This window comes from Nymphaea colorata, chromosome 12 (assembly GCF_008831285.2).
Source record: "Nymphaea colorata isolate Beijing-Zhang1983 chromosome 12, ASM883128v2, whole genome shotgun sequence".
Classification (NCBI taxonomy): Eukaryota; Viridiplantae; Streptophyta; class Magnoliopsida; order Nymphaeales; family Nymphaeaceae; genus Nymphaea; species Nymphaea colorata.
The window spans coordinates 18,712,282-18,720,414 of NC_045149.1; the positions used below are offsets into that span (position 1 = coordinate 18,712,282).

The 8,133-nt window shown below is 37.1% G+C and overlaps 1 long non-coding RNA gene across 1 annotated transcript; it reads left to right on the plus strand.

Annotated features, from left to right (window-relative positions):
- Window positions 1-4,807: 4,807 nt before the first annotated feature.
- On the plus strand, window positions 4,808-6,202 carry LOC116265472 (uncharacterized). The gene is made up of 3 exons (XR_007574835.1): window positions 4,808-5,533; window positions 5,716-5,885; window positions 6,150-6,202. It is a non-coding gene; the product is annotated as an uncharacterized LOC116265472 (long non-coding RNA).
- The last annotated feature ends 1,931 nt before the right edge of the window (window positions 6,203-8,133 follow it).

The following is an 8,133-nucleotide window of genomic DNA, read 5'->3' on the forward strand; positions in this document are numbered from 1 at the left end:
TTCTTCTCTTCATAGTAAATGCAAAAGCAACATCTTTAGACCGTTCTGACATCACCAAACATTGTTGTTCGTGGTCTGCCGTACTCAAAATAGAGGTATATTATGTGATGGGATGGATTAGGACATTTTCGACTACAACGTACTGGAAATGACACCCGCAAACAAGTCTGCCTGCTACGTGCCATGCATGTTGGCCTTGTCAACTGAGAGATTGAACCCGGATCTCAAGTGTTAACATATGAAGACAAAGTGATGGGAGTCGAAACTAACATTGATCTTCCGACAGTTTCACTTTATGAAGCGGATACGTCACTTAAAATGTTGGCAGTAAAAGGTGGCTGTACTTTGACGAAGTAACAAAGGTAACAGGCCAACCTTTTAGGCTTAATATGAGATCAGGTCTCATCATGTCACATCTCAGAAAAAGTACCATTTTCCAACTGAGAAAATCAACATTCCACAGTTTTTCAAGAATTTTATGTTCTAGTGACAGAACTGTTTTGAACTTTCCTCTACTTTGCAGAAGCATGATGGCATCTCAAAAGCAGGTTTGACCGTCTCTGAGAACATTTTCATGAGAGTGGGTTATTAAAGGCACTTTTATACACATTTTTATGTTTATAATGCAATGCCAATTTGGTTCTTTAGAAATAAAGTTGGAGCTACGCCAATGGAGCAGCTGCCGTTCATGAAATCATGTCTGTGTTGTGTTGCAGGTCAGACGTCTGTTCCCCGCTTTTGGTTTCCCCACTTTTGCTTCCCTCATTTTGAAATCTGCTTGTAAAGACATCTTTTGTCAGTTCCTTGCGATGTTAGTTGCAAGATAACAATCTTGCTTTTTATCGACAAGAAGTTTACTTTCGGCAGACATCAACCAGATTTTCCAAGGGAGGTAGCATGGGTATTGAACTTTCTCTTTCAGTTTGCAAATGAAGTTGAATCCATTAGCCATGTGATTGGGAGAATGTATAATACACACTGAGACGTGTTCCTGGTAAAAACATCGACTGGTTAGAAGGCCACTTAAAAATTATCCTTCATAGTTCTTTACTTTTGATTAAATTTCAAGGCCATGCTTTGCAATTAGATGTTGTTAACCTGACGTTCTCTTTTCCTCAACCATGGTCAAACTGTCCTTTAAATTTCCTCTACAGCAACTTTGGAAACATAATTTTAGACTCATTAACCCCAAATTTCTTTGCCAGTCAAAAGAAGCATATTGCCGTACGTCAGAAGAAAAGCCTGTCCATGTAGAGAATATAGACATGGTAAAATCTTTCAAAAAACCAAACTTTAGGGGATTTAATGAAACATTTTACAAATTTTATGTCTCATCTGTTCTGAGAAGCAACTTTCAAATATTTTCTTGTAAATGCTTAAGGAGAAGAGATATACAACCTATACTACTTTATATACATTCATATTTATGATAGAACCTTACATTCTTTCATCAAAGCATAAATTAAGACTACAAAAGCTTAAACTTCGACTAGTGGAAGCTTTTGAAAATAGTAAAATAAAATAAACAACCGAATGATGTTTATGTGCAAGGTCAGACGGGTTCAGATCCAACTAGATTTCAACTCATTCGAGAAAGTTGCAATTCATTCCCCAGTTTCCACAGATTGCTACGCAAATGATGTGTTTCAGATTTCCTTTTTCAAAAAAGCAACAACAAAAACCATTGGGTCTTTAATCAATCTACTTGAAAACATTTGATGTTCTTCGAAACACCACTTGTTGTCCTTATATTTTCAAATTCGAAGCGTATGGAAAATGGGAAATGAAGCCACTTAAATAATAGGAAAAACAAAAAACAAAATGGGTACAGAAAGATCACATTGTGCTGATTAGAATTTTTTTTCGGAAATATGAAAGATATAACCATTCACTTGAGATAATATTTCCCAGAAGAAATTATGCGAATTTTGAGATATCGTTCCGCGCCTTTCGTCTTGTGGCCTCATGCAAATGCACTTTTTTGGCATGCACCCAGCGATATGACACAATATCCGACACAGCCGATCAGGATGTGGACAATAAATTGGTATTTCAAATTTTTTTTATCATAAACCTGATATTTCAACATTGTAAAAAATGTACATGGTTTTTTATTGTTATTAAAAAAATTGTGAATTTATTTCAATCAAGTCAACTGTTAAATTAGTGGGATGATGTCCTAAGTGTAAAAGGCATACGAGAAAATTACCTGGCCTTCTGGAGACATCTTAATCATCTTGCCTAATTTTCTGACGTTCCCCCTAACCAATGTAGGTTGTTGGAAAAAAGAAAATTTCTAGGTGTAGTCAAATATGTTTTCATTATTTCAAGTATTACGAAAATTTATGAATAAGTGCTCCTTCAAAATATTTTTCATATCTCAAATTGCACCACTGAACCTTTACGTTCTTTTCATGTGGGAAAGCGAAACTATGCCAATGCCAAAGGCAATGGGCGTCGCACGTCAGTGTTTGCATCACTGCTATACTTTTCTTAGAGCACTGGGAAATCAGTCCGCATGTAAGCAAGAGGATCGTGTGAACACTTTGTGAGTGTTTCATTAACATGCTCAAAAGCATTGACAAATATTCATAGAATGTTAGAACGGTCCGTCCAATCTTTTAAGACAGATTTATGGGACACTAATAAAGTATCTCTACTACCCAACTAACAAAAAGAGCATTTGAACATTACTTTTTTTTATAGTGTAGTGTATTATGATGAATGTGTCTTACTTTTTGTGATACATTCATGAAACACTATATTTTAAAGGGCACATCAAACAACTCGGCACTATATCTTGTATAATACCCATATTATACCCACTTTTTGGAGTTTAAAAAAAAATGTGCTTTTTTCATGTTTTATACATACGGCTGACTTGTTTTTTATGTTTTATATGTGTTTTTTTTAATAAAATGTGTTTTTTGTGACAATGATTTGGACTATGATAAACTGAAAACTGGGTCACTGCGTCAAAGAGTATACTTAGCAACTAGGTTGGAATAGATCATAAAATTAGAGTTGACTTAGCAACTAGGTTGGAATAGATCATAATAAAATTATATTTCTTGGAAGATTACAGGTTTTTTTTGGTTAATGAATCTAGAAACTGACTCATTACTTTACAAATCATTAACTATGTAATTGTTCAATAGAAAACAAAACCCCTCGTTTCCACGGGTAATGATTTTTACTTCTATTACAAAACAAATTTTTTACTTTTATTAAATGCAAACAAAGAAGTCTGTACCATATCTAAATTCAAAATTGAATCTGGCCCTAATCGTGCTTTTAAATCGACCTCGCAAGCCTAACTTTATCCACATTTTTATACTACTTAAAAAAACCGACTTTCAAATTGGATGTTGGGTATAAGAAACTCATTCAAAATCAAATACAAACCCAATGTTTAAATTTTAATTTGAATCTGATGCCATTTTTTAAAATCCAAATCAGATCCCATTTCATAATGGGATGTTTTTTTTCTTTTTTGTTTCTCACGTCCAACATTTTGAGGCAATCCGATCAGATGTCCATGCAATCAATTAAAGGAACACTCATGGTATCAGCCCAAGTGATCCCAACCCACATTATCTCAACCATTCGCATCCCATTGTCTTGCTCCCCCTTTACTATCATAATGGCTTCAACATGTGTTTGAATGCACCATAACGCGGCCAGCTTGTGTTAGAAATTTAAGTGTCTTTTCAATTGTTGTTTCATTAGGCTTTGCCCACGGGATCTAAGGACCTGAGCGAAAGCAGGACACTCATCAACTAGAGTATAATGCATCCATCGTAGAAACAATAACATTTAGTGAGCATAGAAGAGGACCGTTATACCTTCATGAAGATTCCTGTCTAAGGATAATCCATAGGGATCATGAAGCCAGCAACATTCTATTTGATATCGAAATGAACCCCAATTAGATCTCAGACCTTGGGACAGCAAAGCTTGTCGACATAGATCAGACACATTGTGACACGAGCATGATTGCTGGAACCTAGTAAGTTTCCAACATGACGATTCATCTTTAGGAAAAAAAAAAAAAACATCTTCTTATTTGTAAAGCATGAAAAAAATGAGAGAGAGAGAGTCCATAATAACATAAAGAGTGGTAAAAGAAGTGAAAGAAAAACCAATAATATCAGTTTCAAGTATGGAAACACAAATCCACATTTGTAATCCATAAGGCCCGGGTTGACTGGCTCTGTGATTTGGTTGAAAGTGGTTATATGACACCAGCTCATCTGCAATCATGCATGTCATGAAGGCTGAGCTAGAATTTTTTCATGAGGGGAACTGAATTAAAGTTTATAAATTTTGATTAGAGCTGAAATATCATTTTTCAAAATTTTTATGTAAAACAAGTGAAATTTTCTAAAATTTAGATGTAAGTTTTTGTAGTTGTTTTTTGGTCTGACAGATTTAAATAAAGCATTTGTGTTAGTTATATGATTTTGCTGTTTGTGTCCGTGCTTCCTGTTCGGTGATATATATTTTTTGGCTTGTTTTTTCATGTGACGTTGTGTAACATGACATAAATTGTGGGACTAATTTATTGCTTCCAATTACTAATCTGATTTTGAATCCATTTAGTTGGCCAATCTAGTGCCAACATTTGAATCCGAATACAAACTCCATTAACTGAATCCGGTAATTGAAAAGTTGATCAGACGTCTTTTAAAGCAACTCATCTGCTGCTTCAATTGGTGATTTGCCGAATAATAGCGTTTAGAGGCAATATAGTATCTTGTCCATTTTCTCTCGGTGGATCCCTCGCTCATTGTTGTGGGAGGAGGAACAGGCGGTGGCCACTACTGCTCATTTATTAGGGCGTCCACCACGTTCGGTCCGTCCAGATATGGAAGGCCACTCTCCCTTTCCTTTTTATTTTTTACTTTTGTTTCTTAATCAAGATTGATCGGTATTTATTGAGAAACAAGATTGATCGGTATTTATTGAGAAACAAGATTGATCGGTAGTCGTTGGAAATCAAGATCGATCCGTACTGTGGCGGTTATCTTTTTTTTCCCGCCTTTTTTAAATTTCATAAGCTTCGGTTCTCAGGCCCTAATCTGACTCTGTAAGGTGCACGCCCTGTTTTTCCTCCTCCTCCTGTTTCCTCTCTTTTTTCCTTGGGAGAGCTTTTTTCCGAGAGTCTCGTGTGGCGTTTTCCGGGATCGAAGGTTCGAAGAGGAAGACGAAGCATTAGGGTTTCAGTCAACCAAAATCACCCTCCAGCAGCAGGAAGTCCGGCTCCAATCCGTCGGAAACGCCGGTCTCTAGCCGACTGGGCCTGGGGTTCATCGAACGCCGCCGGATAAGGGTTTCACATATCTAGTAATTCTCCACGGGTTTCGACCTCGAGCCTGAGCAGGGGTTCCCTACTGCTCCACCTGCTCCTCCGCTTCCTCCGTTCTCCGTTTCACCCGCCTGCAGCCCCTCAGCTGGTGCTTTCGCCGGTGCGAAGCTACTGCAACTGCGCGGCCGCTTTCTAAGCTTCGGTTCTCGTCTCTCAGGCTGTAAGGTGCGCACCCTCTTTTTCCTCCTCCTTTGATATGTTTCTGTTTCCTCTGTTTTTTCCTTGCGAGATTTTTTTCTGAGAGTCCTGGCTTGAGTTTCCTTTTCGTTTCTTCTGTGAGTTTTACCATGTTTTTCTTTTTGTATCTTATGTTGGGGAGTGATTTGGGCTCTTTTTTTTTCGAATAGTTAGGATTCTCGGTTCCCTTTCGTTATTTTGCTGATTTTTTTTGGGAGATGGAGGTCGCCGAGATTTCTCCTCTTCGGATGCTGTTGCTCTCGCAAATGGCTGCTTTCTTGGTGGAAGCTATCGCTGTAGAGGCGGTGCTCGTCGCCCAGAAGTCAGTTTACTTCTACCGGTAATTTCTTCTCCTTATCCTTTGTCCATCTGGTTTATTTATTTATTTATTTTACTTTTCTGCATGTTTATTTAGCTGCTGATTTTTGTTGCTAGGTTATGTAGGTTAAATTTTTAGTTTCTGGATTTTTTCTATGTGTTTCTGCTGAAGGGAAAAAATTACTTTACTTGGTGCAGAAAAAGGAAGTATTTTTTCAGCTTATTATTTCAGTTTTTTATTATTGAGAGTTTGAGATGCTTTTTGTTTATTCTTCTTCTTTCGTAGGGTTGGGAAATTGGGGATTCTTCCATTTCTGCAAGCAAAGTCCTTAATAAATGGGAAAGGTTTCGACCACGAGTCTTTGCTCAAGAATGGGGAACCCGTGGCGATAATATGTCTTAGAATAATGTGGTCCAGTTTTATTTGTTTTGGATGATTTTTCTTTTTTCTGTTTTTCGTCGCTCTCTCTCTCTCTCTCTACTTTGACTTGTCTTTGAATTTCTGTTCGTGTCTGTTTTTCCTTACTTTGTTTGACTTGAAACATGGGCAATTTTTTTGATGTTGCTCTAGCCATATTAAGAGATGAAGGATGGGCTTCAACGACTCGAACAACAGAAACCCCACCAATCATATATTTGCAGCCCATAAGATGCCTAATTTGGTTATCATAGATGATTCAAAGTTGAGAGACCAATGCTCACCATGGTACGATGAACTTGGCAAGTACAAGTAAGCAGCTCAACAGCCAAAGCAGGGGCCATTGTCCCCCGCGTATGTACTTGTTACGCCTATGTTCCATGACTGCCATGTTCAGGTAACTACAGAATTTACCAGTCTTTATGAGTTCGCTTCTTCCTTAGTTTGCTTCCTTTGGAGAACTTCTTAATTGCTTCCTTTGGAGAACTTCTTAATTGCTTCCTCTGCAGAACTTAATTACCTGCCTTTGTAAGGTCACCTATTCTTTAGTTTGCTTCCTCTGCAAAACTGCTCTGATCAGTAAAACTCATAGAAATTTGTCTTACTCATTAGTGCCAAAGTGATAGCATACATGCATTTTACACAGTTGTTGATTTTATTTTGTTAAATCAACTTGAATTCTTTTATAAATTGTTTCTTAATTACCAGTTGAGTGGGCACTTCTTAACTTACTTTGATTACCTTTTCCCCCGAAAGACCGCTTCAAAGGAAAATATGAGCCTGAACCCTATTGCAAGCAGACGTAAAAATCTTTGGTTGATACCTCTTGATCAAGGGATGTGTATATATGCATATCTAAATAGTTTTAACTAGGAAATGGGTAGTGCCCACAACAATTAAAGTCTGATCAAGGCCTTCATGACAGCTATAGTGATCAGTCCTTATTGGTCTGTCTCATACTTCACCTTTATGCATTACTAGATGTCCCTACTTTTGCTCCATAAGCTCTTTCTCTACTGCATTTGAGAAATGAGGATTTTTTTCTTTTTTGCTATGAAATTTCTTATCATTTGTCAAATTGTAAGCTTAGTTCTCTTATGGTCTGATGACAAATTCCTGCTCCACCACTAGAGTTTTATGTGGTTCTTTTTGAAGCTGAACCTTTGTCTTTTTTTTTTTAAAAAAAAACTGAAATATACAGATGATGGAATAAGAACAGTTTAAAACCATTGCAACAACCTCTTTGTTGCTGGAGGATTTAGTTCATGCATCTGCATTATCTGTAGAGAGATGGTTTGAATTGGCAAGTGATGTACTTTCAGATCATGAGCCCCTTTACTTGCATATTGCAGTCTCTGTCACAGTTCCGATCTTCACACCATTTGCCTTTCATGTGTTCGCATCTCCTCAATATGCATTAAACTCTTGTCTAGATCCACTTTTGGGAAGAAGCCAACTGCTCAAGTGATGGGCTTGTTTTCTAGATGCTAAGGGGAGTGAGGTTATTAGCATGCAGATGAGGTGAGATGAAAACAGAAAATAGTTGCTTCGTAAGTGGGTTGCCTATCAGTTTTTAAATATTTGAATATGTACAATAGGTTTATTTACAAAATTCATTTTAGATGGTAAAGAATAACAGTAGGTTGGTCATGTTGCCCAAATAACTAATTGAACTGTGGTCCAGCGGAGAGAGAGATGCCAAAAATAACAGTGAGTACACCAACAATCATCATGATAGAGACGAATCATTTCGAAGGGTCATAAAAAATAAATTTATGTTCATTACCATCTAAAGCAGTTTTCAGGTTATCTGATAACACTTTAGAAGGCCATGGCAGTGGATATCATTTAG